Genomic DNA, 18,128 nt, shown 5'->3' with positions numbered 1-18,128 from the left:
ACTGATCCAGAGCGGATCCGGCAATTCAACCCGAGACACCCGAGGAGTGTACATTCGTTCCTGACAAAGAGCCAACCGATAATGATTGAAGTAAAATTGAACGGCATGCCAGTATCGATGGAATTAGATACGGGTGCGAGTCAGTCAATTATGAGCCAGAGGACTTTCGAAAAGCTGTGGGACACCAAGGCCTTGAAACCCAAGCCGAGTCCAGTAAATGCAAAATTGCAAACCTACACCAAAGAGCTCATAACAGTGATTGGCAGTGCAGCAGTCAAGGTGTCGTATAATGGGGCGATTCATGATCTATCGTTGTGGATCGTTCCAGGCAATGGTTCAGTGCTGTTCAGCAAGAAAGAGTTGGCTCAAAAAAATAAAGTGGAACTGGAGCGATATTAAAGCTTCGTCATCAGTGGATGATGCTTCGTCCATAAGCGTGACCCCGAGCTTCTGGTCGCCTGTCACTTTAATTCCCCGCTCCACTCCCAGTATGACCTCTCTATCCTCGGCCTCCTACATTTGTGCCCCTGATAAATGCACTGAAAGGTGGACTGAGGAGTATGGAGGACTGCACCACCTGGGTCTGTCCCATCATGGAAAGATGGTTCTCTGTGCTGCAGTGCATCATGTAGCATGTGGCAAGATCCTACAAATCCCCTGGGAGGACAGACGCACCAACATTAGCGTCCTCGACAAGGCCAACATCCCCAGCATTGATCAGTTCCGCTGGGCAGGCCAGACACGAGACTCCCAAAGCAAGCGCTCTACTCGGAACTCCTTCACGGCAAATGAGCCAAAGGTGGGCAGAGAAAACATTACAAGGACACACTCAAAGCCTCCCTGATAAAGTGCAACATCCCCACCGACACCTGGGAGTCCCTGGCCAAAGACCGCCCTAAGTGGAGGAAGTACATCCGAGAGGGCGCTGAACACCTCGAGTCTCATCACCGAGAGCATGCAGAAACCAAGCGCAGGCAGCAGAAAGAGCGTGTGGCAAACCAATCCCACCCACCCCTTCCCTCAACGACTATCTGTCCCACCTGTGACAGGGACTGTGGCTCTCGTATTGGACCATTCAGCCACCTAAGGATTCATTTTAAGAGTGGAAGCAAGTCTTTCTCGATTCCGAGGGACTGCCTATGATGATATGATAATGACCATATGGCAACTACAGCAATGGATGGCATCGGTGATACTTTGAGGGCATCTCATGAATGCCTGATACTGTATTACAAAGGCTTCAGGCTCAAGTCTTAAAGATGCTTTCTTAACTACAGATATCCTTAAGGCAGGGATTCACAGACAACATTGCTGCTCACAGACTAGACGGCATGCTAAGGCAATACTGCATCTGGTCCATCAAGCATCTATGTGCAAGTGATATTGGATGTGCCAGAAAGCAAACTGAACCAGCTAGTCACAACAGTATCAGGCATTGATAGGGCGCATCATGCTGACAACATTCACACACCAAACAATGGATAAAATGAATACATTGGACTTGATCTGAACACTGATCTTGTTTGTTGATCTTCGTTCAAAAGATGGCACAGCCCTATCGCTACTTCAATACCAAACCTGAGCCTCCTAAGACACTGCATCTCCAGGTAGCTGTGTCTACAACTGTAGACCCCATAGGCAGCATAGCAGTGGAATGGGTTTGTACACCTTTTGTGCCACCTGTCATCTGAGTCAGGCCTTCTCCTGAGCTTGTGGTTCATTAGCCAATACAGAGTAAAGGGAGCATGGAATGCAATACCTCATTTACAGACCAGTATATTCAAGCTCTGCAATGCAGCAGTTCACCTGTCATTACAAGCAGTTCCCTTTCCTGCAATTGAAATTGGGCTTTAAGAAAGCATCGTATGTGCAATGAATGAGCCTTCCATTGTGGTATATTTTCTCCTTAATTACCTATAATTCCAGAGACAATAAACTCAACAGGGTTTCATTTATGTCTTCAGCACTGTAGTACGTGGAATTTGGTTCCTCTCCAGAGCATGCACTAAATGCAGGAAATGTATTCCACTCCACACTCGCAGCATTATTCATCATCAGGCTACAAACGATGTAGATGTGAGAGAAAACACCAGCAGTAATTTCCAGATGTCCCAACAACATTCCAGCTGTAATGTTTAAGACCTGTGCTCTAAAGCTAGCCCAACTCTCGCCAAGGTGTTCCAGCACAGCTACAACACTAGCATCTACATGACAATTGCCCAGTTGGGTCCTGTCCACCAGAAACAGGACAATTCCAATCTGGCCAATTACTGTTCGACCTGCTTACTCTCAAATCATCAGCAAAATGATGGAAGGATTCATCAATAGCGATAGCAAGCGGCGCATACTCACCAATAACCCACTCAACGATGTTCAGTTTAGGTTCTGCCAGGACCACTCTGCTCCAAACCTCGTTACAGCTTTGTTCCAAATATGGACAAAAGAGCTGAATTCCAGGGTTGAGGTGAGGTAAGGTAAGACATCAAGGCAGCATTTGACAGAGTGTGGAACCAAAGAGTCCTAATAAAACTGAAGTCAATAGGTATCAGGGGACAATTCCCCATTGGTCAGCCCCAGGACATGGATGCAGGAGTTCCTCAGGGCAGCATTGTAGGTCTAACTAGTCTCAAAAGGAAGGTAAGGATTTTAACCACATGATCCTCTTCTTCTGGTATGATTTACCTTCGGGATCACAATTCTTCCTAACATGCGCAGAGCAATGGAAACTAGCATGGGAACAGCGATTCTTGAAATAAAGATCTGGATGGCTGGGAAGCACTGTTTCTATTCCTAAATGCTAATTAATACCATGAAATTGAATGTCATGCCATGGACCAATTATACATTTATGATGTTTCGAACGGAGGTGCGGCTACACAAGGTGGACAATTTTTTGGCAATTTACACCAGGAAACCAGCGTAACCTGGACAGGTCTTTTTCCACCTGCTAACATATCTGTCCAATTTGGAGATGGTCATGTAATGAATCCACCTACATATGGGTGGGTGTATTATGATATGAAAATGAGCATAATACTTACACGTTCAGTAATTACTCAGAAAGTAACCTATTTAAAAAAGGGCACTTAAATTTACTTTTCCCATGTTCCCCTCCAAAACCACTGGGCCCATCTGTGCTGTAAATAACATGTGTCCACCTGAAACGTTTAAGTGCTCGTGACCCCAGGATGTGAGTTGAGGTTGGGACCACAATGAGCAGGCGGGAGCTCTGTCTCATCATATTTACAGTGCAGAGGATCAGAGGAAATTCGGAGCCAAGAAATCTACTTGGAGATATTGTTTGGAATGATAAATAATTATATACAAGCCTGGAAATGGTCCTCGATCATTAATCCAATGCACACTGCCTGATGACTTTCACCAAATCACTTGAGGGACTTTAGATGTGATCTCTCTCAAAACGTTGCTCTACGTAGCAGGGTACCTAACATACTTAATAATACCTTTTGTAAATATCTGCCAGCTAAGGATTTTTCCCCCAAACATAAACCTACCTTTTTGGCAGATGTCCCATTGTAGGATTTCTTCATGTCATCTTGGGATGTGGGTCTCGCTGGCAAGACCGGTATTTATCATCCTTCCCTGCTTGCCATGAGAAGATGGTAGTGGGTAAATTAACCACTACGTTACCATTACCCGTACAATAGAATTTTGTAGTGGCTCCGTAGCTCAGGGGTTAGAGCACTGGTCTTGTAAACCAGTGGTTGTGAATTTGAATCTTACTGGGGCCTACTCAAATTTGGCTTCTTGTTTAGGTGCAGGCTCGAAGGGCTGGATGGCCTACTCCTGCACCTATTTTCTATGTTTCTATGTTTTCTATAATCAGCAATGATCTTATTGAAAGGCGGAGCAGGCTCAAGGGGCCGAATGGCCTACTCCTGCTCTTATTTCTTATGTTCTTATTTAGTAGTTTACTACAACTGAGTGGCTTGGTAGGACACTTCAAGGTAGTTACTTTTAATGATAACAGTTCTTTATTCCAGATTTTTTAAAAAACAAATTCAATTCTCAAACTGCTACGGTGGGATTTGAACTCACATCCTCGATTATTAGTTTAGATCTCGGAATTACTAGTCCAGTAAATTAACCACTATGTTACTATACCCGTACAATAGGATTCATAATAATCCATTTTATTTTGAAGTGTGGTTCAAATAGTTGTGAACTTTTATTTGCAGGACACTAATGTCATCTGAGAACATTATTGACGCATTTACCTCAGACTAGCTTTTAGCATCATTTACCGATTAGGGAGATGTAGAAGACCCACTTGACCGAGAAAATGGCCCCATGAGGGAAATCAGACACTGAAGCTCTGACTAAACATCAATTTGTAAAACCAGTTTGGATCAAAGGTGTAGCAGATATTTAATGAACTAGAGAATAAGATTTCCTGCTCATGTCAGATTGTGTGAAAGAAGAACCTCTAGATCAGTGCAATCTGCTGTTGACATTCCCAGCATAACTTCCACTGCCATAGCTGACACAATCCATTGCCCGCTGGTAATTCCCACACTTTAAAATAATCAATAGATAATCTCGTTTTCATTAAGAGTCCACACTGCACATGATGGGTATTTTTAAAATATATATTAAACCGATTTTAGAAGCATAGTTTGAGTGTAACCTTTAAATGGTCTATTTGAGTGAACGAGTAAGCGAGAGCAGTCTTGTGCTGATTCTCAGAGAGGCTTAAAAGTTCCAAGTTTTTAGATGTTCAGGGATAGAGATTTGTGTTGGGTGATGGAGCAAAGCAGGCAGCCAATTTCTACCCACTGTGCTTTAACAGAATCTGTATAAATAAATTATAAAAATAAAGTACATGTCTCCATCTGTGGAAATTGTAAATGTCATTTTTCAAGTCACTTTTAAGCCACTTAAAGTGGAAAGGTCATGATTACAAAAATCCTATTCATTTTTTAAACACAATAGATTTCCTGCTGTTGTTTTAATATCAATATATTGTCAAAGTTCCTGAGAGGAACACAGTTGTGACATTTGGTATGTAGTTTAATAAATCTTCAGTTAATGTTACATAAAAATTTCATAATACCAGATGCATTTCATAATTATTTGAGCCAAAATATCTATGAGGCATTTTTTAATATTAAAATGAAAATCGAGAGACATTTATCTCTATGATAGAACTAATATAACCAAACAAAAACTAAACAAAATGTACAAAAATGTTTCAGGAATTCACATGAGCTGTGACAAAAATTATTTACATTACATCAATCTATATAATTAAGTTTTATCTCTACTGAGGCGATGGAGGAAGAACTGACATTACCAGGTTAGCCAAGGCAAGAAAACATATTGACAATGATTCGTCTTCAGCAAAGGTCGAGCTTCAACCCTTTACATCCCCACCTCAATTAATTTCGAGCTTGGCATGATGCTGAGCTCTTTTTTCAGCGCCTTTGTATCCATGCCCACTTCTTTGGCCAGGAGTCTTCCTCCCCTTTCTCCCATTTTCAGAATTCTCGTTCTACCTGGACTCCTCCCTGTGGTTTCTTGCCTGCTCTAGATCTTTTCATTGTCACGTTTACCGACGTGACGTCGGCCGTCTCAATTTCTCTGCTCCCGTCACTCACTCCAACCTACCTCCCTCTGAACTTGCAGCACTCCATTCTCTCAGATCCAACCCCAAAATTGATATTAAACCTGCTGACAAGCGTGCTGCTCTTGTTGATTGGTGAACCGACCTCTACCTTGGGAAGACTGAACGCCAACTCTGACACCTTCTCCTACCTCTCCCTAGACCATGACCTCAGTACCAAATATCATGTCATCGTTTCCCAGAATGTCACTGACCTCATCTCCTCTGGAGATCTTCCCTCCACGGCCGCCAACCTCATAGTTCCCCAACCTCGCACAGCCCGCTTCTACCTCCTTCCCAAGATCCACAATTAGGACTGCCTGGTAGAACCATTGTTTCAGCCCCACCGAACTGACTTCTTCCTATCTCGGCTCTGTTTTTTCTCCCCTTGTCCAAACTCCTCCCAACTACATCCGTGATTCTTCCGATGCCCTCCACCACTTTAACAGTTTCCTGGCCCAAACCGTCTCCTTTTCACCATGGATGATCAATCCCTCTACACCTCCATCCCCCACCAGGACGGCCTGAGGGCGCTCCACTTCTTCCTTGAACAGTGGCCCATCCAGTCCCCATCCACCACCCTCCTCTTCCTGGCTGAACTTGTTCTCACATTGAACAACTTCTCATTTGAGAGATTTAATAGAGGCATTCAAAATCATGAGGGTCTGGACAGAGTAAGTAGAGTGAAACTGTTCCCATGGACAGAAGGGACAAGAATCAGAGGACACAGATTTAAGGTGATTCAGAAAAACCAAAGGCAACATGAGGAAAAACTTTTTACGCAGTGAGTGGTTAGGACCTGTAATTCATGGCCTGAAAGGGTGGTGGAGGCAGATTCAATTGTGACTTTCAAAAGGTAATTGGGTAAGTACCTGAAGGAAAACATTTGCAGGGCATCGAGGAAAGGGCGGAGGAGTGGGATTCGCTGAAGTGCTCTTACAGAGAGCCGGCACAGGCTCGACGGGCCAAATGGCCTCCTACTGTGCCGTAACCATTCTATGATTCTCCAAAGGCAGACTGAGTTAACTCTGGGTGAACTGAAGTTTGGTTCAAATCATAAACTCCTTTATGCCACAGCAAAATCTCCCTGTGCCCTGTCTTACCACCCAGGGCAGTTTTCAGTTCCTTTGCAGCTTTCTGCTGCTCTATATTCGCTGTGCTTGTAGTCTGATATTTAAAAGCATCTCTCTTACAGCCCCTATGGAGATCAAAATGTTTTCCAAAAATCAAAGGGCAATGTGTCCTGAATAACCAGCCATGGCTAATGAATTGTCCAATGTTGGGATCTCAGAGAAACAATCTTGCATTGTATTCACCATTTGTTTGGGGTAGTCATTGGATGCTACCCCCTTTTAGGCAGGCTTCTGCTTAAACATCTTAACATAGCTCATGCCTAGGTCCTTTCCATGAAATAAATGGTTAAGGAAGGGCAAGGGCAACAAGGGATTCACTCATGGAAGCACCCTGTACTTTGATTGTTCTGGTTGTCAAATACTGGGCAGCCACAATTGCCGCATCAAAGTTAGAACAACAGAAAAAGGTAAGTTTCAGAATTGCTCCTGGCAATTTTCAGGCAGGGCTCCAGAAATCAACTTCTGCATCCAGCTCTATGACTAGCAGCCTTGAATACGCACTTTTTTATGGGTGGGAACATTAATTAGCATTCTGGGGTGGGATGGGGAAATAGCACGGGCATCTAAATGACGTCAAAACTTCATCAGCTCCTGCCTAGTGGAAGCTTCCCTTCCTCATGAAAACCAGAACCAGAAATTTGGGACAGAGATCCCGTGTTACGCATCTCCTCCCGTTTTCCAAATCTGTTATGCCGATTGTACATCTCAAAATCACCAGTTTTTGATTGGAAAATGGAGACGACGATCTCTTCAGAAGCATATTCCATTCATTAAAACACAGCCAATGAACAACTAGCAATCGGCATAAAAGCAACTAAATCTGTGAATAAAAAGCTCAGATTTGCTTGATTGTTCACTTTGGTTCATTAGGGAAAGCCATTCAATTTTTCAAGCACTTAACTCTAGTATTTAGATTTTTCAGGCCTAGTCCTCAGCTGCATCTCCTTGAACATCTCCAGTGTTTCATTACAACAACAACAACTTGTATTTACATAGCGCCTTTAATGTACTGAAACGTCTCAAGGCGCTTCACAGGAGTATTATGAGATAAGAAATTTGACACCGAGCCACAAAAGGGGAAATTAGGGCAGGCGACCAAAAGCTTGGTCAAAGAGGTAGGATAACATAAGAAATTGGAGTACGAGTAGACCATACGACCCCTCGAGCCTGCTCCGCCATTTAATACGATCATGGCTGATCCGATCATGGACTCAGGTCCACTTCCCTGCCTGCTCCCCGTAACCCCTTCTCAGTTAAGAAACTATCTCTGTCTTAAATTTATTCAATGTCCCAGCTTCCACAGCTCTCTGAGGCAACAAATTCCACAGATTTACAACCCTCTGAGAGAAGAAATTCCTCCTCATCTCAGTTTTAAATGGGCAGCCTCTTATTCTAAGATCACGCCCCCTAGTTCTAATCTCCCCTATCAGTGGAAACATCCTCTCTGCATCTACCTTGTCAAGCCCCCTCATAATCTTCTACATTTCGAGAAGATCACCTCTCATTCATCTGAATTCCAATGAGTAAAGGCCCAACCTTTCCTCATGAGTCAACTGCCTTATCTCCAAATCAACCTAGCAAACCTTCTCTGAACTGCCTCCAAAGCAAGTATATCCTTTCGCAAATATGTAAACCAAAACTGTATGCAGTATTTCAGGTGTGGCATTACCAATACCCTGTATAACTGTAGCAAGACTTTATACTCCATCCACTTTGCAATAAATGCCAAGATTCCATTGGCCTTCCTGATCACTTGCTGTATCTGCATACTAACCTTTTGTGTTTCATGCACAAGTACCCCCAGGTCCCAGCACTTTGCAATTTTTCTCCATTTAAATAATAACTTGCTCTTTGATTTTTTTCTGCCAAAGTGCATGACCTCAAACTTTCCAACATTCCATTTCCCAAATTTTTGCCCACTTACTTAGCCTGTCTATGTCCTTTTGCAGATTTTTTGTGTCCTCCTCACACATTGCTTTTCCTCCCATCTTTGTATCGTCAGCAAACTTTGCTACATTACACTTGGTCCTTTCTTCCAAGTCGTTAATATAGATTGTTAGGTAGCTATATAGATAGGTATGTTTTAAGGAGTGTTTTGAAGGAGGAAAGAGAGGTAGAGCGACGGAGAGGTTTAGGCAGGGAGTTCCAGAGGTTGGGGCCTAGGCAATAGAAGGCACGGCCACCTATTGTTGAGCGATTATAATCAAGGATGCTCAAGGGGGCAGAATTAGAGTAGTGCAGACACCTCGGTGGGTTGTGGGGCTGGAGGAGATTACAGAGATGGGGAGGGGCAAGGCCATGGAGGGGTTTGAAAATATTGATGAGAATTTTGAATTGGAGGTGTTGCTTAACAGGAAGCCAATGTAGGTCAGTGAGCACAGGGGCGATGTGTGAACGGGACTTGGTGTGAGTTAGAACACGGGCAGCCGAGTTTTGGATGACCTCTAGTTTACGTGGGGTAGAATGTGGGAGGCCAGTCAGGAGTGCGTTGGAATAGTTAAGTCTACAGGTAACAAAGGCATGGATGAGGGTTTCAACAGCTAATGAGTTGAGGCAAGGGCTGAGACGGGCGATGTTACAAACATGGAAATAGGAGGTCTTTGTTATGCTGCGGATATGTGGTCGATAGCTCATTTCAGGGTCAAATATGACACCAAGGTTACGAACAGTCTGGTTCAGCCTCAGACAGGAGTTGGGGAAAGGGATGGAGTCAGTGGCTATGGAACAGAGTTTGTGGCGGGGACTGAAAGCAATGGCTTCGGTCTTCCCAATATTCAATTGGAGAAAATTTCTGCTCATCCAGAACTGGATGTCTGACAATTTAGAGACCGTGGAGGAGTCGAGAGAAGTGGTAATGAGGTAGAGCTGGGTGTGATCAGCATACATGTGGAAACTGATGCTGTGTTTTCGGATGATGTCGCCAAGGGGCAACATGTAGATGAGAAATAGGAGGGGGCCAAGGATAGATCCTTGGGGGACACCAGAGGCAACGATGCGGGGTTAGGAAGAGAAGCTATTGCAGGTGATTCTCTGGCTTCAATTAGATAGATAAGAATGGAACCAGGTGAGTGCAGTCCCACCCAGCTGGACAATGGTGGAGAGGCGTTGGAGGAGGATAGAGTGGTCAACTGTGTCAAAGGCTGCAGACAAGTCAAGAAGGACGAGGAGGGATAGTTTGCCTTTGTCACAGTGACAAAGGATGTCATTTGTGACTTTGATGAGAGCTGTTTTGGTACTGTGGCAGGGGCGGAAACCAGATTGGAGGGAGTCAAACTTGGAACTGTGGGAAAGGTGGGCACGGATTTGGGAGGCGACAACACGTTCAAGGACTTTGGAGAGGAAAGGGAGGTTGGAGATGGTGCGGTAGTTTGCAAGGACGGAGGGGTCGAGGGTTGGTTTTTTGAGGAGAGGGTTGATGACAGTAGATTTGAAGGAGAGGGGACAGTACCTGAGTTAGAGAGAACCGTTAACAATGTTGGCTAACATGGGAGCCAGAAAAGGAAGATGGGTGGTCAGCAGTTTGGTGAGAATAGGGTTAAGGGAGCAGGAACTGGGTCTCATGCACAGGATGAGCTCGGGAAGGTCATGAGGGGAGATTGGAGAGAAGCTAAAGAAAGATCCCAGGTCAGGGCTGGGCAAGGGGGCTTCCTTAGAGGAAGTCTGGCTGGTGGGCTAGGTGAAGGTAGGGAAGAGGCAGAGGCAGCCGAGTGGATGGTCTCAATCTTAGAGACAAAGAAGTCCATGAGCTCTTCACAATTATTGTCGGAGCTGAGAGTGGAGATTGGAGAGAGGGGAGACTAGGGAGAGGGGTCTTTCTAAGATGATATCAAAAACTTCCATTTATATTGTGCCTTTAACATAGAAACATGTCCCAAGGCACTCGCTCTTTAAATTAATATATAGGGGTAGAGTTTACGCTTTGGGCTCAATCGTTTAATCTGATGCAAATTGTACCCTAAATTGCACCCGTTTTGAAAAGTATTTTTTCCTTGAGTTTCCACTCAACTCAAGATTCTGCTTATCACCAAAATCTGCCATTAAGAGTGGTAACTTAATAAAGTTTGATTAATACAACTGAAAATGGGGTTATCATAAAACATAAGCATTGCGAGTAATCCAATTTTAAATGCCTGAAAATGAATTTTAAAAATATGCAAAACTATCTTCTATTTAGACTGTGACGCAGTAGTCAGTTCCTTATCATTTTAAAAATTTCATTCAAAACCTTTCAAAACATACCTATTTGTGTCCTTGCACCCAAAAGATCCAGTTTAACTTTTGGAGCCGCCATGACGAGCTGGAAATGAGCGCAATTAGCGGAAACTCCTAATGTGATTAATTCACCCTGAGGCATAGCCAGTTTTGCGGGCAGGGCTTGCTTCTAGCATGATGTTTCTAAAACTAGTGCAAAGAATGTGAAAACTCATTAGCGCTGAATGTAATTTTTGCGGAATCCTCAATCTTTTGCATCAGTTATGCCAAAATGGGCCAAATTGTGCCGGAAAAAACAGCACAATCGAGCGGAAACTCCAGACCATATAAAATTCTTAGAGGGCTTGACAGGGTAAATGCTGAGAGGTGGATGAGGAGAAGCTTCACTCAGAGGGTGGTGAATTGTTGGAATTCCCTACCCTAGCGGGCTGTAGATGCTGAGTCCATGAGTATATTCAAGACAGAGATCGATAGATTTTGGGTTCTAAGGGAATCGAGGGATATGGGGATAGGGTGGATAAGTGTATGCAGAAGTAGAAGTTTAACCATGATCTTATTGAATGGCGGAGCAGGCTCAAGGGGCTGTAGAGCCTACTCCTGCTCCTAATTCTTACATTCTCATGTCCTTGCAACGTTTGTGTCATCCCGGGCATAACATGAGGGCCACTTCTTTTAAGAAATATATTCTGGGTTTTTTATGGGCACTCTGGAAATTTAATTTCACAACTCTGCCCATTTTTTATTGAAAACAAAATGAGTCACTTTTAGATATATTCCTTTACCTTTGTATTTGGAATGAGCCTTTGGCTCAGTGGTAGCATTCTCACCCAGTCAGAAGCTGAAGGGTTTGAGCTCCACTCCAGACAGCCATGGTAAGTGGGGACTCGAATGGATGGAGTGACCATCATCATAGGCAGTCCCTCGGAATCGAGGAAGACTTGCTGAGTTCTTAGGTGGCTTACAGTCCAATACGAGAACCAGTCTCTGTCACAGATGGGACAGATAGTCGTTGAGGGAAGGGGTGGGTGGGACTGGTTTGCCGCACGCTCTTTCTGCAGCTTGCGCTTGATTCCTGCATGCTCTCGGCTAAGTTCCTGGGCAACTATGGCGGTGCGGTGTTCCAGTCTGTTGCTGTTGAGGTTGTCCATGTAGGGTCCTGACGTTCCAGGTCCCAAACTTCATGTTAGAGAAGTGGAAGATGTCTCTGCATGAGTTCTTTTAATGCGGGGTGGTCAATGCACACTGGCTACCACACAAGCCTAGCTGAGCAAGATCTTGGTCCAGTGACTGGAGATAAGGCACTGCTGTATGGGCCTAATTGTCTACGGCGAGATGTTGGCCGCAGACTCGCCGCTGAGTAGTGCCCTTGATGGTAGGTGGTCCAAGGCTTGGTTGGGGGCAGGCATTGGGAGGGTCAGTGGCCCACTGGGGTTCAAAGTGTGAGGGCAGTGGGGGGTCACAGCCATGGTACTCACCACATGCTGGAGGAGGAGAGGAGGCCATGGAGTGACCACTGGCTCAGTGGTAGCATACCCGCCTGAGTGAGAAGGCTTGGGCTCGGAATCCACTCCAGAAACCCCAGCTAGCAGAGGCAGGTGGATTTATATCCAGCATGGGTATTTGGGTCTGATAGGTGCGGGCAGCTCCCCATTCCCATTTTACGGGGAATATGGGGCCTTGAACATAAGAGCGTCAGAAATAGGAGCAGGAGTAGGCCATTTGACCCCTCGAGCCTGCTCCGCCATTCAATAAGATCATGGCTGATCTGATCATGGACTCAGCTCCACTTCCCTGCCCACTCCCCAGAACCCTTCAATGACCCAGCCTCCACAGCTCTCTGGGGCAGAGAATTCTACAGATTTACAACCCTCAGAGAGAAGAAATTCCTCCTCATCTCAGCTTTAAATGGGTGGCCCCTTATTCTGAGACTATGTCTCCTAGTTTTAGTTTCCCCTATGAGTGCAAAAATATCTCTGCATTTATCTTGTCGAGCCCCCTCATTACCTTATGTTTTGATAAGATCACCTCTCATTCTTCTGAACTCCAATGAATAGAGGCTCAACCTACTCAACCTTTCCTCATGAGTCAACCCCCTCATCTCCGGAATCAACCTAGTGAACCTTCTCTGAATAGCCTCCAATGCAAGTATATCCTTCCTTAAATATGGAGACCAAAACCAAACGCAGTACTCTAGGTGTGGCCTCACCAATATCCTGTACAATTGCAGCAGGACTTCTCTGCTTTTATACTCCATCCTTGGTTGCAACCCAAGAAGAAGGTACTCCGTGAGGAAGCAAACCATTTCACCCTTCTCTTCCCTAGTATGTGCCTCAAGAATTGTATCTCAGGCTTGAGTTAGGGTCTGCCCTAGTTACCGTTTATTCTTTTCCATTCACAAGATAGTGTAAACATTCTAATTATCATCAACACAGGTAGTAATTATAACTTTTTATTTCAAAAAATTAAAGTGAGGATTGATAGTTCTCTCTCTTGTGCGCGCTCTCTTTCACTCTCATATTAGACTGTTTACATTTTCGAACTGTCAACATAACAGGTGATAAACTCCCCAAATCCCTCATGATTTCCCCACCCCTTCACTGCCTTCACGTCCCCGCCACTTCATATTCCCACAATACCACCCTCTCACTCCCCTTCCCTCTTCCGACTGAACTAATCACTGAACAGCTGGATTTGTCCCTCCCTTGCTTCACTGTCACTCAACTCAAAAGAGTTTCACTGTCACTCACCTCATCTCAAACGTTCCATCCACTATCCCACACTTCCAAGGAAAGCTGGGGAGAGTCCCGAAGTCTATGACCTTAACCCGTTTGCCTCTTCTCCTCCCTCCCTATCCGTTTCCCTTAAAGAGGCATTGTTTGCTTTCGAAATTCAATTAGAATAAGGAAAGACACTGTCTGTTTACCATTCCCTCCACCACTGAACTATGTCTTTGCCCCATGGTCCAATTATCCATCACTTGGTTCATCTTTTACTTTGTTTTCAGGAACAGATTAGCAATGGGGAGAAATGCTCAGGGTGGGAAATGCTAAGGTCTTGAGCACTAAGGAGAAGAAAAGGCAGCAGGAAAGTGCCAAAGTGAACTTACCGTCCCGCCACTATGTTTTGGAGCATGGATTGAGAGTTGTAATTTTTACAGGCCTCCAATGACCGGCATTATGGAGAACTATAGCACAGGGCCACCAACCTTGGAGCTGGAACTGAACAATTCAATCAATGGAAAATATAATTAATCGGTCAGTGTAAGCATGGCAAACAGGTGTGATACAAAGAGAAAGTGTTATAGGAAGTACATGTACACTTACAACAAGTACACGTTGTATGAGATATATAAAAAGTCCTGCATCTGTATGCATTTCCCAGGCGATTTAATTTCTCACTTGAAAAAAGGCACACGCTCAGTCCTGCACAGAGGTGCCAGCTTAGATTAACACAAGTTCTGGAGTGAGGTTTGAATCCCCATCCTTCCAATACAGAGGTGAGAGTGCTACCACTGAGCCCAGCTCACATATTAAGCCCAGGACAATTTTATTCAGCACATCCCTCAGTATTGCGTTTATGTAAATATAAATGAACATCTCTAATGGCCACACACTGACACCATCCCCTCCCCATTACACACTGATACCATCCCCTCCCCATTACACACTGATACCATCCCCTCTCCATTACACACTGATACCATCCCCTCTCCATTACACCCAGTGATACCATCCCCTCCCCATTACACACTGATACCATCCTCTCCCCATTACACCCAGTGATACCATCCCCTCCCCATTACACGCTGACACCATCCCCTCCCCATTACACACACTGATACCATCCCCTCCCCATTACACACACTGATACCATCCCCTCCCCATTACACCCAGTGATACCATCCCCTCCCCATTACACACTGATACCATCCCCTCCCCATTACACCCAGTGATACCATCCCCTCCCCATTACACACTGATACCATCCCCTCCCCATTACACCCAGTGATACTATTCCCTCCCCATTACACACTGATACCATCCCCTCCCCATTACACCCAGTGACACTATTCCCTCCCCATTACACAATGATACCCTCCCCTCCCCATTACACACAGCGATACCATCCCCTCCCCATTACACACACTAATACCCTCCCCTCCCCATTACACACACTGATACCCTCCCCTCCCCATTACACACACTGATACCATTCCCTCCCCATTACACACTGATACCATCCCCTGCCCATTACACACATTGATACCATCCCCTTGCCATTACACACTGATACCATCCCCTCCCCATTACACACAGCGATACCATCCCCTCCCCATTACACACACTGATACCATTCCCTCCCCATTACACACTGATACCATCCACTGCCCATTACACACACTGATACCATCCCCTTGCCATTACACACAGCGATACCATCCCCTCCCCATTACACACACTGATTCCATCCCCTCCCCATCTTGTGCCAGGTCCGTCCCTCCACATCATCTTCACTGGCTTTGGGTGGGAGTGAAATTTAAATGAGACCTGGGAATTTAAATTATCCAGGCCGTCTGCTGGGTCCATCATTGTCACTTCCCTGCCAGCACAGTTCCGCATGCTGCATGTTGCACTCCTGGCCCAGGTTAAAATCGGGGCTTTGGTGTCCAGTACAGACAAAAATAGCAAACTCCATTTGTCGTATTAGTGAGGATACTGGCATCAGTGATTCTTTTCCTTATTCACTGTTCCCTTTCTCCTAATTTCTCTATCTCTCTTCTGTACTTTTTCACTCTGCAGATGAACTGGCTGTTGGATGCGGTAGTTTCTTTGTTGGAAAGAGAGGGAAAGCAAGAGATAGCTTCTATAGAAGAAAGAATATCCCACTATTCACAGAAGTAGTGAAAGCCACTATTAAAATTAAAGCTGTGTTTCACTGAAGCCAATTATAACATCCTTGTTACTCCACCCAAAAAAATAAACTGCACTGCCCAGAATTCAAAACTGGGTGCTTCAGGTCTGTGTGGTGATGCGTTTGCCCACTAGGCTATTGAGGCAGCTTCCCTTCGTTTCTTAAATATTGTGTAGCCCATTCTGACTATTAAAACAGTTTTTCAAAATTAATTTCATAAAACTGAGCGTGTTCCTTTATGTGGATGCAAACATAAACTGGCGTGCTGTGCACAGCTACTAATAACCATTCAGGCCATTCAGCCCCTCCAGCCTGTTCCACCATGAAATCGTTTAGATCATGGTTGATCAGAAAAGGAATCACTGCGTTTCAGGCATAGCATTCTCAGACACGGTAGCTGGCTGGCACAGGGATACTAAATAATGACTTCACAGGTTTTCATTATTTAAAATTATAACACAGTGTAATCTTGATAAATGAATTTCTATCTTGTCTGCTTGGAACAGGATTTGTTTGATTGTAGATAAACAGTTTGTAAACAGTGTCCTACAGCCATTGAATCCTTAATTTATCAATTCAACCAGAACAATCACCTCAGAACATCCTAAATGCATTAAAATCTCAAACAATACCTCAATCTGGTATTGCAACCAAGTATCACAATTGCTACAGAAAATGGAGATTATTGAAAGGGTCCAGCTCTGACTATTCTTTTCTAGTGGGAAAAATGAACGAACATTCCAATGTGTGTGCAGTTTTTACATACTGCATGACAGCAGGATAATCAACAGAACACAAGAAATAGGAGCAGGAATAGGCCAAACGGCCCCTGGAGCCTGCTTCACCATTCAATAAAATCATGGCTGATATTCGAACTCAGCTCCATTTTCCCACCTGCTCCCATATCCCTTGATTCCCTGTGTAATGACTCAAGAGTCTGGTTACTGTAAACTCACTCAGGTGTAACCTGATCCATCTTTATTCCAGCCCGAGAGTGCCTGCGTGACAAAGACACCCAGCTTCCAAGCGCACATGCGTACAGCCCGATGACCTCCGACCACAGCGCCCTCTGGTGTCTGGTGACCCCCAAGCATTAATACATAACAATATCCCCCTTTTACAATCTTAACAACAGTCTTTTTACAAATTAAGATGGTCTGGGGCTTTCCTCTCACGAGTTGATTGTCTTAGTTCAACTTTGGCTCTGGGCGAGCGTTCTGAGTCCGTTGAGACTGAGGGCTGAGTAGCCGATCTGATGGGAATGGTCATGACCACATCAGAGACTGAAGCTTCAGAGTCAGTAATGTCAGCAGAGTCCTCTGATGAGTGAACAATGGTTGGCTGGTCACTGACTGCATCTTCCTCATCCGGTTCCAGTTCATCCATGTGCCGCAGTTTAACCTGGTCAAGGTGTTTCCTGCATGTTTGCACATTCTTGATCAGGACAATAAACACTCTGTTACCCTCTTTGACTGTAACAGTGCCGGCGATCCACTTTGGAGCTTGACCATAGTTCAGTACATAAACCGGATCATTGACCGAGATGTCACGTGACACAGCAACACGGTCATGACACCATTGCTGACTTTGACGTCTGTTTTCAACACGATTATTCAAATCAGGATGAACAAGAGAAAGCCTGGTCTTGAGATTTCTCTTCATCAGTAGTTCAGCAGGAGGAACACCAGTAAGCGTATGAGGTCTTGACCTGTAACTGAGCAATATACATGACAACCGTCTCTGCAGTGAACCCTGAGTTACACGTTTCATACTTTGTTTGATCGTTTGAATGGCACGCTTTGCTTGACCATTAGAAGCAGGCTTGAATGGAGCTGATCTCACATGTCTGATGCCATTGAGTTTCGTGAACTCCTGGAACTCAAGACTTGTGAAGCAAGATCCGTTGTCACTCACAACAATGTCAGGCAAACCATGAGTAGCAAACATGATACGAAGGCTCTCAATGGTAGCTGTAGACATGCTGGATGACATAATAACACACTCTATCTACTTAGAATATGCATCCACTACAACAAAAAACATCTTTCCTAGGAACGGGCCCAAAATCAATGTGGATTCTCGACCATGGTTTGGATGGCCACGACCAAAGACTCAGCGAAGATTCCACTGGTACTTTACTTAGCTGCATGCAAGTATTGCACTGTGCATGCATGATTCCAGATCAGAGTCAATTCCAGGCCACCATACAAGAGACCGAGCAATGAACTTCATCATGACAATATCAGGAT

General features: G+C 44.7%; 1 non-coding gene across 1 annotated transcript; it reads left to right on the top strand.

Moving 5' to 3' along the window:
* The first annotated feature begins 3,679 nt into the window (after positions 1 to 3,679).
* Positions 3,680 to 3,752, top strand: trnat-ugu (transfer RNA threonine (anticodon UGU)). Its single transcript has one exon. It is a non-coding gene; the product is annotated as a tRNA-Thr (tRNA).
* The last annotated feature ends 14,376 nt before the right edge of the window (positions 3,753 to 18,128 follow it).

Source organism: Pristiophorus japonicus, chromosome 12, assembly GCF_044704955.1.
Source record: "Pristiophorus japonicus isolate sPriJap1 chromosome 12, sPriJap1.hap1, whole genome shotgun sequence".
Taxonomy (NCBI): domain Eukaryota; kingdom Metazoa; phylum Chordata; class Chondrichthyes; family Pristiophoridae; genus Pristiophorus; species Pristiophorus japonicus.
Note: the sequence above shows the minus strand (reverse complement) of the source record. Positions and strands in the feature narration are given on the sequence as shown.